General features: G+C 48.3%; 1 protein-coding gene across 1 annotated transcript in view; it reads right to left on the reverse strand.

Annotated features, from left to right (window-relative positions):
• LOC147099438 (glutamate receptor ionotropic, NMDA 2B-like) overlaps nt 1-18678 on the reverse strand; it is a 763081-nt gene that overhangs the window by 197209 nt on the left and 547194 nt on the right. The window lies entirely within an intron of this gene.

Genomic DNA, 18678 nt, shown 5'->3' on the forward strand with positions numbered 1-18678 from the left:
CAGATTGGTACACTCTCAGATTGATACACTCTCAGATTGGTACACTCTCAGATTGGTGCACTCTCAGATTGATACACTCTCAGATTGGTGCACTCTCAGATTGATACACTCTCAGATTGGTACACTCTCAGATTGATACACTCTCAGATTGATACACTCTCAGATTGATACTCTCTCAGATTTGTACACTCTCAGATTGATACACTCTCAGATTGATACACTCTCAGATTGGTACACTCTCAGATTGATACTCTCTCAGATTGATACACTCTCAGATTGGTACACTCTCAGATTGATACTCTCTCAGATTGGTACACTCTCAGATTGATACACTCTCAGATTGGTGCACTCTCAGATTGATACACTCTCAGATTGATACACTCTCAGATTGATACACTCTCAGATTGGTACACTCTCAGATTGATACACTCTCAGATTGGTACACTCTCAGATTGATACTCTCTCAGATTGATACACTCTCAGATTGATACACTCTCAGATTGATACACTCTCAGGTTGATACACTCTCAGGTTGCTATACTTTCAGATTGGTGCACACTCAGATTGATAAATTCTCAGATTGATACACTCTCGGATTGGGGCACTCTCAGATTGGTGCACACTCCGATTGATAAAATATCAGATTGGTGCACACTCACTTTGGTGCACTCTCAGGTTGATGCACTCTCAGACTGAGAAATTCCCAGATTGATACACTCTCAGATTGGTGCACTGTCAGATTGATCCACTCTCAGATTGTTGCACACTCAGATTGATAAACTCTCAGATTGCTACACTCTCAGATTGTTGCACACTCAGATTGATAAACTCTCAGATTGATACACTCTCAGATTGGTGCAGACACAGATTGATAAACTCTCTGATTGGTGGTGTCTCAGATTGATACAATCTCAGATTGATACACTCTCAGATTGATACACTCTCAGGTTGCTATACTTTCAGATTGGTGCACTCTCAGATTGATAAACTCTCAGATTGATACGCTCTCAGATTGGTGCAGACACAGATTGATAAACTCTCTGATTGGTGTACTCTCAGATTGATACAATCTCAGATGGGTGCACTCTCAGATTGATACACTCTCAGACTGATAAATTCTCAGATTGATACACTCTCAGATTGGTGCACTCTCAGATTGATACACTCTCAGATTGATACACTTTCAGATTGGTTCACTTTCAGATTGGAGCACACTCAGATTGATAAACTGTCAGATTGGTGCAGTCTCAGATTGGTGCACTCTCAGATTGATACACTCTCAGATTGGTACAATCTCAGATTGATACACTCTCAGATTGGTACACTCTCAGATTGATACACTCTCAGATTGGTACACTCTCAGATTGATACACTCTCAGATTGGTACACTCTCAGATTGATACACTCTCAGATTGATACTCTCTCAGATTTGTACACTCTCAGATTGATACACTCTCAGATTGATACACTCTCAGATTGGTACACTCTCAGATTGATACTCTCTCAGATTGATACACTCTCAGATTGGTACACTCTCAGATTGATACTCTCTCAGATTGGTACACTCTCAGATTGATACACTCTCAGATTGGTGCACTCTCAGATTGATACACTCTCAGATTGATACACTCTCAGATTGATACACTCTCAGATTGGTACACTCTCAGATTGATACACTCTCAGATTGGTACACTCTCAGATTGATACTCTCTCAGATTGATACACTCTCAGATTGATACACTCTCAGATTGATACACTCTCAGATTGATACACTCTCAGGTTGCTATACTTTCAGATTGGTGCACTCTCAGATTGATAAACTCTCAGATTGATACGCTCTCAGATTGGTGCAGACACAGATTGATAAACTCTCTGATTGGTGTACTCTCAGATTGATACAATCTCAGATGGGTGCACTCTCAGATTGATACACTCTCAGACTGATAAATTCTCAGATTGATACACTCTCAGATTGGTGCACTCTCAGATTGATACACTCTCAGATTGATACACTCTCAGATTGATAAATTCTCAGATTGAGACACTCAGATTGTCACACTCTCAGATTGTCACACACTTAGATTGGTGCACTCAGATTGGTGCACTCTCAGATTGGTGCACACTGATAAACTCTCAGATTGATACACTCTCAGATTGGTGCACACTCAGACTGGTGCACACTCAGATTGGTGCACACTCAGATTGATACATAAATACTGTGGCAACAAGAGCAGGTCAGAGGCTAGGTATTCTGTGGCAATTGTCTCACCTCCTGACTCCCCAAAGCCTTTCCACCATCTACAAGGCACAAGTAAGGAGTGTGATTGAATACTCTCCACTTTCCTGGATGAATGCAGCTCCAACAACACTCAAGAAGCTCGACACCATCCAGGACAAAGCAGCCCGCTTGATTGTCACCCCATCTACCTCCTTAAACATTCACTCCCTCCTCCACCGGCGTACCATGGCTGCAGTGTGCACCATCTACAAGATGCACTGTAGCTGCTCACCAAGGCTTCTTCGGTAGCACCTCCCAAACCCGCGACCACTTCCACCTAGAAGGACAAGGGCAGCAGGCGCATGGGAACACCACCACCACAAAGTTCCCCTCCAGGTCACACCATCCTGAAATAGAAGTATATCTCCCATCCTTCATCAACACTGGGTCAAAATTCTGGAACTCCCTACCTAACAGCACTGTGGGAGTGCCATCACCACACGGACTGCAGCGGTTCAAGAAGGCGGCTCACCACCTCCTTCTCAAGGGCAACTAGGAATGGGCAATAAATGCTGGCATTGCCAGGGATGCCCAGATCCAATAAATGAATTAAAATAAAATACACTCTCAGATTGACGTACTCTCAGATTGATAAATTCTCAGATTGATACACTCTCAGATTGGTTCACTCTCAGATTGATACACTCTCAGATTGATACAATCTCAGATTGGTGTACTCTCAGATTGATACAATCTCAGATTGATTCATACTCAGATTGGTGAACACTCTGATTGATAAACTCTCAGATTGTCAGACTTTGAAATTGGTGCATTCTTGGATTGATGCACTCTCAGATTGATATACACTCAGATTTGTGCACACTCAGATTGATACACTCTTAGATTGGTGTACTCTTTGATTGGTACACTCTCAGATTGGTGCATTCTCAGGTTGATACATATCTCAGATTGCTGTACTCTCAGATTGATACATCCTCCGATTGTTACACTGTCAGATTGATACACTCTCAGATTGATACACTCTCTGATTAGTGCACGCTCGGATTGATACAATCTCAGATTGATACGCTCTCAGATTGGTGCACACTCAGATTGATACGCTCTCAGACTGATACACTCTCCGATTGATACACTCTTAGATTGGTGTACTCTTTGATTGGTACACTCTCAGATTGGTGCATTCTCAGGTTGATACATATCTCAGATTGCTGTACTCTCAGATTGATACATCCTCCGATTGTTACACTGTCAGATTGATACACTCTCAGATTGATACACTCTCTGATTAGTGCACGCTCGGATTGATACAATCTCAGATTGATACGCTCTCAGATTGGTGCACACTCAGATTGATACGCTCTCAGACTGATACACTCTCAGATTGATACACTCTCAGATTGATACACTCTCAGATTGATACACTCTTAGATTGGTGTACTCTCAGATTGGTACACTCTAAGGTTGGTGCAGTGTCAGATTGATACACTCTCAGATTGACGTACTCTCAACTTGAAAAACTCAAAGATTGATACACTTTCAGATTGGTTCACTTTCAGATTGGAGCACACTCAGATTGATAAACTGTCAGATTGGTGCAGTCTCAGATTGGTGCACTCTCAGATTGATACACTCTCAGATTGGTACAATCTCAGATTGATACACTCTCAGATTGGTACACTCTCAGATTGATACACTCTCAGATTGGTACACTCTCAGATTGATACACTCTCAGATTGGTACACTCTCAGATTGATACACTCTCAGATTGATACTCTCTCAGATTGATACACTCTCAGATTGATACTCTCTCAGATTGGTACACTCTCAGATTGATACTCTCTCAGATTGATACACTCTCAGATTGGTACACTCTCAGATTGATACTCTCTCAGATTGGTACACTCTCAGATTGATACACTCTCAGATTGGTACACTCTCAGATTGATACACTCTCAGATTGATACACTCTCAGATTGGTACACTCTCAGATTGATACACTCTCAGATTGGTACACTCTCAGATTGATACTCTCTCAGATTGATACACTCTCAGATTGATACACTCTCAGATTGATACACTCTCAGATTGATACACTCTCAGATTGGTGCACTCTCAGATTGATACACTCTCAGATTGGTGCACTCTCAGATTGATACACTCTCAGATTGATACACTCTCAGATTGGTGCTCTCTCAGATTGATACACTCCCAGATTGGTGCACTCTCAGATTGATACACTCTCAGATTGGTACACTCTCAGATTGATACACTCTCAGATTGGTACACTCTCAGATTGGTGCACTCTCAGATTGATACACTCTCAGATTGGTGCACTCTCAGATTGATACACTCTCAGATTGATACACTCTCAGATTGGTACACTCTCAGATTGATACACTCTCAGATTTGTACACTCTCAGATTGGTACACTCTCAGATTGATACACTCTCAGATTGGTACACTCTCAGATTGATACACTCTCAGATTGGTACACTCTCAGATTGATACACTCTCAGATTGATACACTCTCAGATTGATACACTCTCAGATTGGTGCACTCTCAGATTGATACACTCTCAGATTGGTGCACTCTCAGATTGATACACTCTCAGATTGATACACTCTCAGATTGGTGCTCTCTCAGATTGATACACTCTCAGATTGGTGCACTCTCAGATTGATACACTCCCAGATTGATACACTCCCAGATTGATACACTCTCAGATTGGTACACTCTCAGATTGATACACTCTCAGATTGATACACTCTCAGATTGATACACTCTCAGATTGGTGCACTCTCAGATTGATACACTCTCAGATTGGTGCACTCTCAGATTGATACACTCCCAGATTGGTGCACTCTCAGATTGATACACTCTCAGATTGGTACACTCTCAGATTGATACACTCTCAGATTGGTACACTCTCAGATTGGTGCACTCTCAGATTGATACACTCTCAGATTGGTGCACTCTCAGATTGATACACTCTCAGATTGATACACTCTCAGATTGATACACTCTCAGATTGGTACACTCTCAGATTGATACACTCTCAGATTGGTACACTCTCAGATTGATACACTCTCAGATTGATACACTCTCAGATTGGTGCACTCTCAGATTGATACACTCTCAGATTGATACACTCTCAGATTGGTGCACTCTCAGATTGATACACTCTCAGATTGGTGCACTCTCAGATTGATACACTCTCAGATTGATACACTCTCTGATTGGTGCACTCTCAGATTGATAATCTCTCAGATTGATGCACTCTCAGTTTGATACACTCTCAGATTGATACACTCTCTGATTGGTGCACTCTCAGATTGATACACTCTCAGATTGGTGCACTCTCAGATTGATACACTCTCAGATTGATACACTCTCTGATTGGTGCACTCTCAGATTGATAATCTCTCAGATTGGTGCACTCTCAGATTGATACACTCTCAGATTGATACACTCTCTGATTGGTGCACTCTCAGATTGATAATCTCTCAGATTGATGCACTCTCAGTTTGATACACGCTCAGGTTGGTGCAGTCTCAGTTTGATACACTCTCAGATTGGTGAATGTTTGTTTGATACACTCTCAGATTGACGTACCCTCAGCTTGAAAAACATTCAGTTTGATGCACTCTCAGATTGGTGCACTCTCTGATTGGTGCACTCTCAGTTTGATACACACTCAGATTGGTGCACTCTCAGTTTGATACACTCTCAGATTGATACACTCTCAGATTGGTGAATGTTTGTTTGATACACTCTCAGATTGACGTACCCTCAGCTTGAAAAACATTCAGGTTGATACACTCTCAGATTGGCACACAGTCAGATTGTAAACTCTCAGATTGGTGCTGATGTAAGAAAACTACTAGGCACTTGGTCTGAGTGTTAGTCAAGGCTTTAATTAACTGCTTCACAACATGGAGGTCTAGTTGTCCTTCACTAGTTCCTGTTTACAAAATTTCCTGAGCAATCTGGGCCCATGCTCGAGTATTTAGGCCTAGAAATTCAGTTGTTAGCACCAGCCGTTAGCGCCTTAGGAGGAGGAGAAGTGGGGCGCTAAGCGGCTAGCACCCGGGGGCGGCGCGTTCTGCGCCTCTTGCGAACTTCACTCAAGATTTAGCGGCGGCGCAAAACCGCAGCGCCCGCTCAGCTGCGCGCGCAGATCCTGACATCATTTCATGGTGCAACGCCCTTGGTGCGCCATGAACCGGAACTTCAGTGGCGCCGCCCTTCCGTGCGCCTGGCACCCCCAGCGACTGGCGCCCCCAGCGACTGGTAGAGGGGAATGGTTCCCAGTCGCTGCGGGGCACGGGGGGCGATATTTAAAGGGGACTCCTCCTGCATTATAAGTGGCAGCCATTTTGTGGCAATCCTTCTGTGTGAGAGACGGCTATTTGGAGAGAGACAAAGGGAGAGAGCTTTCTGCTTTGACTCAGCGCTCGCACAGGTACTTCTGGCTTCAGGCCAGAGCTTTGCACTTGGATTTAACTTTCAGTGCCATAGCCTTGAGTCGCCACATATAATGGGGGCTGCAATGGGTGGAAATGTTGGCTTACTGCATTGCATTCAAAGGGCTCAGAGGCGCTGTGAGAGAGTGCCAGTCATGGCCAGACGGAGAAGGGCCAACAGGCGTCAGCACAGGAGGCCTTACCCACCCAGGGTATAGCGCCAGTAGTTCTCATATCTGAACATGTCTGAGGAGCAGTGTGTTCGGAGGCTGCGATTCAGAAGGGAGGTGGTCACTGAGATCTGCCACCTGCTTCACAGAGATCTGCAGCCACAGCTGAGGAGCAGGACATCTCTGTCGGTGGCAGTGAAGGTGACGGTAGCTCTCAACTTCTATGCCACCGGCTCCTTCCAATCCGCTACTGGGGACATTGCCAACATCTCCCAGTTCGCGATACATTGCTGCATCTGCCAGGTGACCAATGCCCTTTTCAGAAGGAGATGTCAGTATATGTCAGGGGGACATGATTGAGGTGTACAAAATTATGAGGGGCATAGATAGGATGGATACTGAGGAGCTTTTTCCCTTAGTAGAAGGGTCAATAACTAGGGGGCATAGATTCAAGGTAAAGGGCGGTAGGTTTAGAGGGGATTTGAGAAAGAACTTTTTCACCCAGAGGGTGGTTGGAGTCTGGAACTCACTGCCTGAAAGGGTTGTGGAGGCAGGAACCCTCACAACATTTAAGAAGCATTTGGATGAGCACTTGAAATGCCATAGCATACAAGGCTACGGACCAAATGCTGGAATATGGGATTAGATTAGACAGGGCTTGATGGCCGGCGCGGACACGATGGGCCGAAGGGCCTCTATCCGTGCTGTATAACTCTATGACTATGACTCTATATCTCCTTCCCCATGACCCTGGACAAGCAGCAAGAGCGTGCAATGGGATTTGGAGGAATAGCGGTCTTCCCCATGGTCCAGGGCGCCATTAACTGCATGCATGTGGCTTTGCGGGCACCTCTAGAGAATGCCAAGGATTATCGCAACTGGAAGGGCTACCATTCGCTCAACGTGCAGTTGGTGTGTGACCACAGGCAGCTCATACTAGCTGTCAATGCCCGCTTTCCAGGCAGCAGCCACGATGCCTTCATCCTGTGCCAGACATCTGTGGCAGACATTTTTGAAGCCCAGGCTCACCCACGAGGATGGCTTCTCGGGGACAAAGGCTATCCTTTGTGCACCTGGCTGATGACCCCGCTCCATGCGCCCAGCACCCCTGCTGAAGAGCGATACAATGGCAGCCATCAAGCTACCAGGAACATCATTGAGCACACAATCGGCGTGCTGAAGCAACGGTTCGCTGTCTGGACCATTCCGGAGGAGCCCTACAGTACTCGCCTGAGCGAGTCTCCCATTTCGTTGTAGTGTGCTGCATGCTGCACAACCTGGCTATCCTCAGGACTCAGCCACTGCCAGCAGACATTGGAGGACCACCAGAGGAGGAGGAGTAGTAGGAGGAGGAGGAGCACCAAGATGGGAGGGAGGGACAAGGTGCAAGGGCCGTCCCTCGGCGGCTTGTTGCAACTCGGTTCGAGGCCCCCTCTCAGGGAATGGCTTGTGCCAATGAAAGAACATGAATGGAGCCACTCCGCAAGCCCTCAGCCGGTCAAGGCAACAAATAGTTCAAAGTGCAAACATGGACAATGTGATTAAAGAACATTTTTTACTGTGCAAACTCTGTGCCCTTCCCGCATGACAAACTAATTCAGATAAACTCCCCAAAAAACAGTCAGAGACATAACTGGCTCTCACAACCTTCAGAAATGAAAAAAACAGTTAAACAAAAATGACCATGATCCTCGGCCTTCATATAAAAAACAAACACAACAGTCTCGGCCTTCATATATAAAAAAAACATTCTCGGCCTTCATATATAAACACAACATTTGGCCACACCTTCAACTTTTTCCCCTGTGAGGGTGAACCAGTGGCTGCAGCAAGGCTGGGGGAAGGCTGCTGAGGGTCAGATGGTGAGAGGCCAGATGCCCGTGGGGGACGGCCTGGACCAGCTCTGGGCCTGGAGGGCCCGGCTGCTGACTGCTCCAACTCTGCTTAGGCAGCAGAAGTCTGTCCTATGGGTGGTGGAAGCTGCAGTGGAGGAGTGACAGTGTTGGCTACAGGAATGCTGCCAACCTGACAGAGCACAGGCACTCCCTGGTCAGCTGATACACTGGCACTCGCACGGGCCAGCACTGCAGCATGCACAGCAATCTGATGAAGCACAGACTGCTGGGCTGCTGCAGCGCAGCGAGGGCCCCGGCGATGCCTGGCCGATCCAGCGAGGGTGGCAGCAGTTAGTGCCCGTGTGGCCCTGATCTGTGTCTGCATCAGACTAGCCAGTGAATGCATGGCACGACTGAGCACTTGGCTAGAAGCCGCCTATGATGCAGCGAAGTCCTGCTGACTCCTAGCCTGTGCTGCCCTGAAGTCCTGCAGACTCCTGGCCTGTGCTGCCCCGAATTCCTGAGCACTCCTTGCCAGTGACTCTATGGAGTCAGGCATCCTTGCCACTGCAGCCATGAGCTCAGTGTGCCTGCGCTCAGCCTGGGTGCCCATTTCACCAAGGAGCCGCACCTGCTCTGCGCTCACCATAGCAGGACTGGAGGCTGCACTCACCCTCCGGGGAGAAGGCCACCGAGCTTCCCCACCCCTCCCGCGTTGCTGCAGCCCGCTGGGCCCCGGAGCTTCAATCTCCTCCGACCCTTCCCCCCTGCTCCCCTCCAGGGAAGACATGTCCCCATCATGGCCTTGGGCTGCCTCGGCTGAGGGTGGCACTGATGGGCCGGCTTCCTCTTCCTCCTCCTCGAATTCAGAATCACTGACAGTGGCAGCTTGAGGGCCCGCCTCCTCACCTGGCGAATCAGCATCTGAAAGCAGGGAGGCACAAGAGTTGCTTTAGAATGAGGACAGGGTTGCAGCGAGGGAGGCATGAGTGCTGCTATGCACTGCATTGGTTCGATAGTGGTAAAGGATGCTGGTGTGAGGCACAAGTGGAAAGAGAGAGGTCAAAAAGGTGATGACCTTACCATTGCTGTCCAGAACAGTGTCGGCATCTCCACTGGCGACGGGGCCAATCAGCTGGCCTGCCATGATGCGCTCCACATGCTGCTCCAGGTCGCTGAGCTCTTTGAGGTCAAGACGGCCTCCCCCGGTCCGTCGTTGCTGCCTGCGATTGTGGGCCAGCTTGCCCTGCAAGAGAAAGGACGGCCTCTAAGTACAGTGTCAAGCCCTGATCTTGCCTGCACTGCCTCCCATGGTGGAATAGCCCTGACAGTGTCAAGCCCTCATCTTGCCTGCACTGCCTCCCATGGTGGAATAACCCTGACAGTGTCAAGCCCTCATCTTGCCTGCACTGCCTCCCATGGTGGAATAGCTCTGACAGTGTCAAGCCCTGATCTTGCCTGCACTGCCTCCCATGGTGGAATAGCCCTGACAGTGTCAAGCCCTCATCTTGGCTGCACTGCCTCCCATGGTGGAATAGCCCTGACAGTGTCAAGCCCTCATCTTGCCTGCACTGCCTCCCATGGTGGAATAGCCTTGACAGTGTGTAAAGTGCTGAATGTGCAAGTGGTTTACATGAGAGTGCCATAGCTCTTGGATGAGGGCTGGGCACTGGGGCTTTCAGGTCCCTTTGGCCAGAAACTGAGGTGCACATGCAGGGATGAACAGAATAGTGGAAAAGGTACTCACCCTGACAACACAAGTGAGGTCGTTGAACTTTTTCCTGCATTGAAGTGGAGTCCTGGCAACCATGTTGTTGGTGGTCACCTTGTTTGCCACCTCCCTCCAGGCTTTTCGGTATTTGCTGGGAAGCGGCCTCCTCCCACTGTCAGGGAAGAGGACAGGTCGCCTGCGCTCTACTGCGCCAACCAGTAGCCTCAAGGCACCCTCGCTGAAGCTCTCAGCTCACTCCCTAGCCTCCTGCATGGTCCTGGGCGTAGAAATGATAATCCAGCAATGGTCAGGCCTTGCTTCAGGGCTGCAGTGTGCAGGGCGTAGCAGCCAAACAAGTCCACCCTCCCCCTTTAAGAGCTGACCGACGCCAGCATGTCTGCCTTCAATCAGCAACTCGCCGCACCTGCGCTGCACCCGCCCTCGGTGTTAGCGCCTCGGCTCGCCGGCTTAGTGCCTTATGATAGTCGTGCATCGCCTGCTTTAGCGCAGCAGCAACCTCTTGGGGCGATGCAACTCAATTTCGGCGAAGGTGGCGCTAAGTTGCGCCGGGCGCTAAATTTAGCGAACGCCCAGCTGTAGCGCCCCAAACGTGGCGATACTGAATTTCTAGACCTTATACTCTTCCTCGACAGTGCCACCAGCAGGCCGCTCAGTATTATTCCATAAGTCATTTCTACATGAACGGCAAGATTCATGTCATTCTTCCCGCCTGAGGGATTGGCAGTCTGGCGACTTCCTTCTAGCGAATTAGTCGGACTACGAATAGCCGCAGTCGTTTCGATCTCCACTTGTGGCAGAAAGGCACATCTCCTCAGACCGTGTCATGGTCCCTGGGTCGCTTGGTTTGTACCGGCAGGCTGGCAGGGCACGTGTCACCTTGATTGACCTGAGGGGAGATCGTGACTCTGCGTGCGGGTCCCCACAGCTGCAGAGCTGGCGTCATCCTGCTCAGTAGCCAGTGATTGACCGCCATCCTGGCTTCAGGTGGCCATCCTGCGGGGAGTGCTCTGTTCCCCAGGTTGATCCGGCGGAGGAGCTGGCAGGTCCCTTGATGTCCCGGGTAGGGCGTCATCCCCGGAAGAGCGCAAAGTATTGTTGTCGTTAATACAGATCCCTCTATTGATTGGGTCCGTGGGACTGGTTGGACAGGGAGCCAGATCCCGAAGTGAAACTGGACTTCCGACCATCAGGGTACCACATGTATGCATATGTAGGATTGACGTCTGTTAGTTCCACCTCGTCGACGAGGGGATCACTCTTGGAGGATCGGACGAATCTTCGGAGCAGCATGGGGCCGGGAGCTGCCAACCATGATGGTAGGGACGTCCCATGAGTGGAGCGACGCTGGAACCCGAAGAATCGTTCGTGAGAAGTAGCATTGGTGGATGTAGAAAGAAGAGACCTGATGGAATGCAACGCGTCAGGGAGCATAGTTTCCGACTTGTGTGACCTCAGTGCAAGATGAACAGCATTCCAAATGATAGTGTTGTATCTCTCAACCTGTCCGTTTCCAATAGGATGATACGGTGTTGTTTTACTTGTGGTGATTCCCCGTTGGGAAAGATAACTTTTGAGTTCACTTGATATGAAGGAGGGGCCCCGATCAGTGTGGATGAAATTGGCCATACCACAAAGGGAAAAGACCTGATCGAGGCATTTGATCACTGTGGAAGTAAGCGTGAATATTTGTCCACCATAGTAAGCAAGTAGGTGTTTCACTGGCAATGGCCCTTTAAAGTCAATGCTGAGTCACTGCATAGACATGTTTAGTGTGTATGAGCAAGCCATCCGATGGACGGAAGAATTGCAGTTTTAATTCCGCGCAAGTTCTACAAGTGGAGCATGTTCTTTTCACGTCTTCCGTAGAAAATGGGAGATTTTTAGATCGTACAAAGTACAACATACGGGTAACGTCAGGATGGCATAAGTCAGTACGAAGATCCGCAAGAGTCGAAGTTGACATGGAAAAGCAGAATACACGCGTGAGGGTATCTGGGGCCACATTCTCTTTGTCGGGTCGATAATGTATGGTGTAGCCAAAAGTGGCCAATTCCATCCTCCAGAGCTGTATTTTGTTATTCTTGATCTTAATGCATTTCCGGTTATCCAGATTAAAGGCCACGGAGCGCTGATCGGTTATAAGCGTGAAATGGTGACGGTTGAGAAAATGACTCCATGTACGTACTGCTTCGATGATAGCCGTAGCCTCCTTCTCGACAGGAGGATAATGGAGCTCGCTACCCTGCAAAGTTCTGGACAGAAATGCAACGGGTCGACCACCTTGATTCAAGGTAGCCGAGATTGCCACTATTACGTCCGTGAATAATTGAGACATGGACAGCAGGAGTGGAACAAAATAAGTCTTTACTGATGGAAGTCAATAGTGAAACTGAAACAACCGAGGCTCTCTAGCGCATTTTATACAGGGGTGGTCACTGCCGGTACTGCAGTCTGAGACCAGTTATTCTCTTAAAGGTACATACACAATTCCTCCCCTTTTAGATAAACAGTACATAACATTCCACAGAAGCCACAGAAACCCCACAGTGCAGATAGAGGCCGTTTCGGCCCATCGAGCCTACACCGACACATATCCCACCCAATCCCTGTAACCCCTACACCAACACATATCCCACCCTATCCCCGTAACCCCACGTATTTAATCCCCCTAACACTAAGGGTCAATTTATCATAGCCAATCAACATAACCCGCACATCTTTGGACATTTAACAACTAAATGATAACTAATTACAATCACAATTACGGTTGCTAGATACATTGGTTAAGTTTAAGCAATTATAAGTTCAGTCTTTGAGGAGGCTTCCTGATTCTGGCTGGATAACGCCTCTTTGGGGTATCAGGTTCTTCTGGCAATGTTGAGTCGGGATCAATGTCGTTGTTTGGTTCATCTGCTTCCAATATTACCGGTTCTGCGGTAGCTGCAATTGGAACATTGATTTCATTACCAGGTGTATCAGATCGTGGTGTGGAGTTGACGTTTTCCAGTGACTCTAGAATCTGGTCAGCATGGCGTCTTACAATGCTCTCCCCAACGTCCACGGTATACATGAGAGGTCCTTGTCGTGTACAAATCGTTCCTGGCTGCCATTTCTCAGTGCGGTAGTCCCGGGCCAAAACTGGTTGACCTATCTTAAAACTCCTGGTCGGCCTTTCATGCATATTCTGAAACTGCCTGTTCTCCACATCTCTTCGGACGTTTGGCTTAACCAAATCCAAGCGGCATCGTAGTCTTCGATTGAAGAACATCATGGCTGGAGTTTGGTTGGTAACCGTATGTGTCGCATTCCGGTAGGCGAACAAGAAGTTGTCCACCTTGTGTTGTAGGGGTATATCTTCATTACACATTGCCTTGATAGCCTTCTTGAATGTTTGGACAAACCTCTCGGCCAATCCATTAGTGGCTGGATGATATGGGGCAGATGTGTAATGCTTAACACCATTGTTCTTTAAGAACCTCCGGAACTCTTCAGACACAAACTGTGGTCCATTGTCAGAGCAAATCTGTTCAGGCAGCCCATTCCTGGCGAATATGGTTCATAAAACTGTGATAGTTTTTTCCGTGGTGGTTGAGGACATTTTTATTACCTCTGGCCACTTTGAATGTGCATCCACCGCAATTAAAAACATCGAGTCCATGAAGGGACCAGCAAAATCAATGTGCACCCTTTGCCATGGAGATGAGGGCCACTCCCATGGATGCAGAGGAGCTTGTGGTGGGGCGTTTTGGACCTTCTGGCATCCTGCACAGCTCTTGGTCATCTCTTCGATTTCTCTATCGATTCCCGGCCACCACACAAACGCTCTGGCTAAGTTCTTCATCTTTACCCCACCCAAATGACCCTCATGAAGCTCATTGAGCACTCTATCCGTCAACTTAGGTGGAATTACTACTCTGGATCCACACATCAAGGTTCCTCTGCACACTGACAGCTGTTCTCTTCTCAGCGAGAATGCTGGCAGCAGTGGTTCGCCATGTGCTGGCCATCCCTTCACCGTTAAATCATAGACCCGTGATAGTGTCGGGTCATTCCGTGTTTCCTTTTCTATGTTTGCATTCGTCACAGGGAGACATTCGACTATGGTCGAGTGGAATAACTCCATTGGATCCACTGCAAGGTCTTCTTCTTCCACCGTCGGCAACGGTAGGCGTGACAATCCATCAGCATTTCCATGCTGTTTAGTTCCTTTGTACTCGATGTCATATTGGTGTGCCCCTAGGAAAAGGGACCATCTCTGCAGCCGTTGTGCTGTCATTATCGGTACGCCCTACTGAGGGTTGAAAATGGAGACAAGAGGTTGATGATCGGTTAGTAGAGTAAATTTTTGACCGTGCAGGTAGTGATTGAACTTCTTCACCCCCCACACTAGGCTGAGGGCCTCTCTGTCAATCTGGGCGTAGTTACGCTCGGCAGAAGTTAACGAGCGTGACGCAAAAGCTATCGGCCTCTCTAAACCATCAAGGAATTTATGTGACAGTACCGCCCCAATGCCGTAGGGAGACGCATCACACGCCAGTCTGATCGGCAGTGCTGGGTTGTAATGAGCCAATACTTCCCTTGAAGTGATTAAGTCCTTACTCTTCTGAAAAGCACGCTTACAATCATCGCTCCATTTCCATGCTATCCCCGTTCGTAGCAGGGCGTTCAGTGGGTGCAGAATTGTCGACAAATTCGGCAAAAACTTATGATAGTAATTCACCAATCCGAGGAATTACCTCAGTTGCGACACATTTTCAGGCACTGGGGCCTTAACAACCGCTTCAATTTTGTCAGGGGACTTATGTAACCCCTCTTCATCAATCATGTGGCCACAATACGATATCTGTTCCTTAAAAAATTCGCACTTGGGGCGGTTGGCTCGCAGCCCATGTTCCCGTAGTCTAGTGAGCACCTGTTCTAGGTTGTTAAGGTGTTCACTGTCATCTTCACCTGTCACAAGGATGTCGTCCAAGTAACACTGAGTCCCCGGAATCCCTTGCAGGACTTGTTCCATCGCTCTTTGCCATATCGCCGGAGCCGATGCTACTCCGAATACCAATCGATGATACTGGTAAAGACCTTTGTGAGTGTTTATCGTGAGATACTTCCTGGAGGACTCTTCAACCTCCATCTGCAAATATGCTTGTGCTAGGTCAATTTTTGTAAAACGCTTCCCTCCAGACAGTGAGGCGAAGATGTCTTCTATCCTTGGAAGAGGATATTGTACTGTGTGAAGGACTGGGTTCACCGTCACCTTGAAATCCCCACAGATGCGAATCTTCCTTGGCTCTCCGGACTTATTGCTTAACGTTTTCTTCATGACAGGAACGATGGGTGTCGCCCACTCGCTCCAGTCGACCTTAGACAACACGCCTGCCTTCTTCCCCGATTTAACAAAATGGCGCCTCCCGCGCTTTCCCTTCTTCCCCGCTGATTAAGATGGCGCTGCTTTCCGCGGTTTCTTGCGCGTTTAATATATATATATTTTTTAATTATTTTCCCGTCGTGGAACAACCCTGTGGGACTCTTGCCTCCCTCTTTGCGGGTCTATACGCAGCCCGGCTTCGTAGCACCGGCCGCGCCCTGTGTGCTCCACCCTCTCTCTCTCTTCTTCCCGACAACGCTGCTCGGCCCCGTTGCAACCCACCCGCTCGAGTTCACGACCACCGCAGCCCAGGAAGGATCAGTGCACTACCTGCCACCAGCCCGATTAGCTGAAGCACCGTCGACAGGAACCAGGCCCGCTTCCGACAGCTTCTCCAGCAATCTTCAACTCCGCAACACAGGGCGGATGCCCACGGTCGACGCCCGTTTCTACCGCTTCTTACTTTCTTTTCTTTCTGGCCTCGACCTCTGCTCACTTCGCTGTAGGAATGGATCCCAGGAGGTGGTGCAGACTGTAGGTAGGTTCGTATCTGCTCGTCGCCAGTATTACGTCCGTGAATAATTGAGACACAGACAGCAGGAGTGGAACAAAATAAGTCTTTACTGATGGAAGTCAATAGTGAAACTGAAACAACCGAGGCTCACTAGCGCCTTTTATACAGGGGTGGTCACTGCCGGTACTGCAGTCTGAGACCAGTTATTCTCTTAAAGGTACATACACAACAGCCACCTCCGATGCATCGCACTTGACCACGAAAGGGAGATTTTCATCGATGGAATGAAGCGTGGCTTTTTCCAGAGGTTGCTTGCGGACGTCGAAAGCTGAAATGGCCATTGCCTCCAACGGAAATGACTTCACATGAAGCAAGGGTTGGATCTTGTTGGAAAAATGGGGTATCCACTTCGCATAATAGGCGAACATGCCAAGGGCCCGATGAAGAGAGCCAAGATTCGTAGGAGGAGGGAGCTCCTGAAGTGGACGAAGTCGCTCCGGATCCGGTTTGATGACACCATTGCCCATGCAGTAGCCAAGGATGTTGACTGATGGTACTGATTTCACAGATTTGGACTCATTTAAGGTTAAGTTGTGACGACGGAGAACGTCAAGAAATTTCTGGAGGTTGGCATCATGCTCCTTCTGGTCACGATCAGCAATGATGATATTCTCCAGGTATGGAAAGGTGTCCGTTAAGTTTTCCTGTTTGACTAGGCTATCCATTGCCCGTTGAAAGACGGCCACCCCATTGGTGACCCCAAATGCAAGGCAACAAAACAGGTGAAGACAACCATTGGCCTTGTCAGAGTCCTTTAATGGTACTTGATGATATGCGCTCTTTAAGCCAAAAGTTGAAAATACATTGTAGTTGGCAAGGTTATTGACCATGTCCTCGATGCGTGGTAGTGGGTAGACATCCAGGTCGGTATACTGGTTAATAGTTTGCGAGTAATCGATGCAAAGACATTTCTTGTGTTGCTTAAGAGGATTTTTAACAACGATGACTTGAGCCCGCCAGGAAGATGAACATGGCTCAATGATACCATCAGCTAGAAGGCAAGAGATCTCTGCCTCGATAAAGGATAGATCATCTTGGCTGAAATGTCGTGATTTAGTGACTATGGGCTTACATCGGGGGGAAGGATTGGCAAACAAGGAGGGCTTGTCGAGCGAAGCCACCGAAAGCACACAAAATGGTACTTTGGAAATAGTAAGCTCCGGCTTTGACCCGCCAAACTCAAAAGTGAGTCTTTTGTGTTGTTTCTGGAAATCCTGTCCCAGGAGCACATCACTGCATAGGTTTTTGAGCACCCATGCCGGGTGGAGAAATAAGTGCGGCCATTGAGAATTAGGTCAACAAGACAAAAGCCAGAAGAGTTGGTGGTCAGTGTCGTCAGAGCCATTGCAATTTCCCTGTCCGAGGGGTAAATACACAGTTTTAACTTACTGACAGCCTGCTCACTGTTGAAGCTGTCAGAGCTGCATGAGTCGATTAGTGCACTCAAAATGTGTCCATTTACCGAAACCTTCATGGCTGCATGGGACAAGCTTTGGGGAAAAACAGCTGTGATGGGAGGAGGAGCAGTTTTACCCTTGACAGCTGTAACCTTAGTAGTGGCTCTTGGGAGAATTCACAGAATTCACAGAAACCCCACAGTGCAGATAGAGGCCATTTCGGCCCATCGAGCCTGCACCGACACATATCCCACCCGATCCCCGTAATCCCTACACCAACACATATCCCACCCTATCCCCGTAACCCCACGTATTTAATCCCCCTAGCACTAAGGGTCAATTTTATCATAGCCAATCAACCTAACCCGCACATCTTTGGACTGTGGGAGGAAACCGGAGCACCCGGAGGAAACCCACGCAAACACGGGGAGAATGTGCAAACTCCACACAGACAGTCACCCGAGGCCGGATTCGAACCCGGGTCCCTGGTGCTGTGAGGCAACAGTGCTAACCACTATGCCACCGTGCTGCCAGAGGAGCAGTTTTATAGATAGCAGCTGTAACATTAGTAGTGGCTCTTGGGGGAGGAGCAATTTTATAGATAGCAGCTGCAAAACTAACAGGGGCTCTTGACCGGTATACCTTAGAAAAGTGACCTTTCTTACTAACAGAGGCTCTTGACTGGCATACCTTAGAAAAGTGACCTTTCTTTCTGCATGATTGCAGATTGCATTACGAGCAGGACAAAATTTCCTATAGTAGAATGCACCGCAACAGAAGAAACACTTCCTTCTAGATTGCGAAGATGCCGCTAGGGCAGAGTCGTCATCAGTAAGGGCTTCTAGGGTAGGGTCGTCATCAGCTAGGATAGAGTCGTCATCAGTAAGGGCTTCCGCCCGAGG

The sequence above is a fragment of the Somniosus microcephalus genome, chromosome 28 (genome assembly GCF_052327205.1).
Source record: "Somniosus microcephalus isolate GS21.2 chromosome 28, FLI_Smic_1.0, whole genome shotgun sequence".
Taxonomy (NCBI): Eukaryota; Metazoa; Chordata; class Chondrichthyes; order Squaliformes; family Somniosidae; genus Somniosus; species Somniosus microcephalus.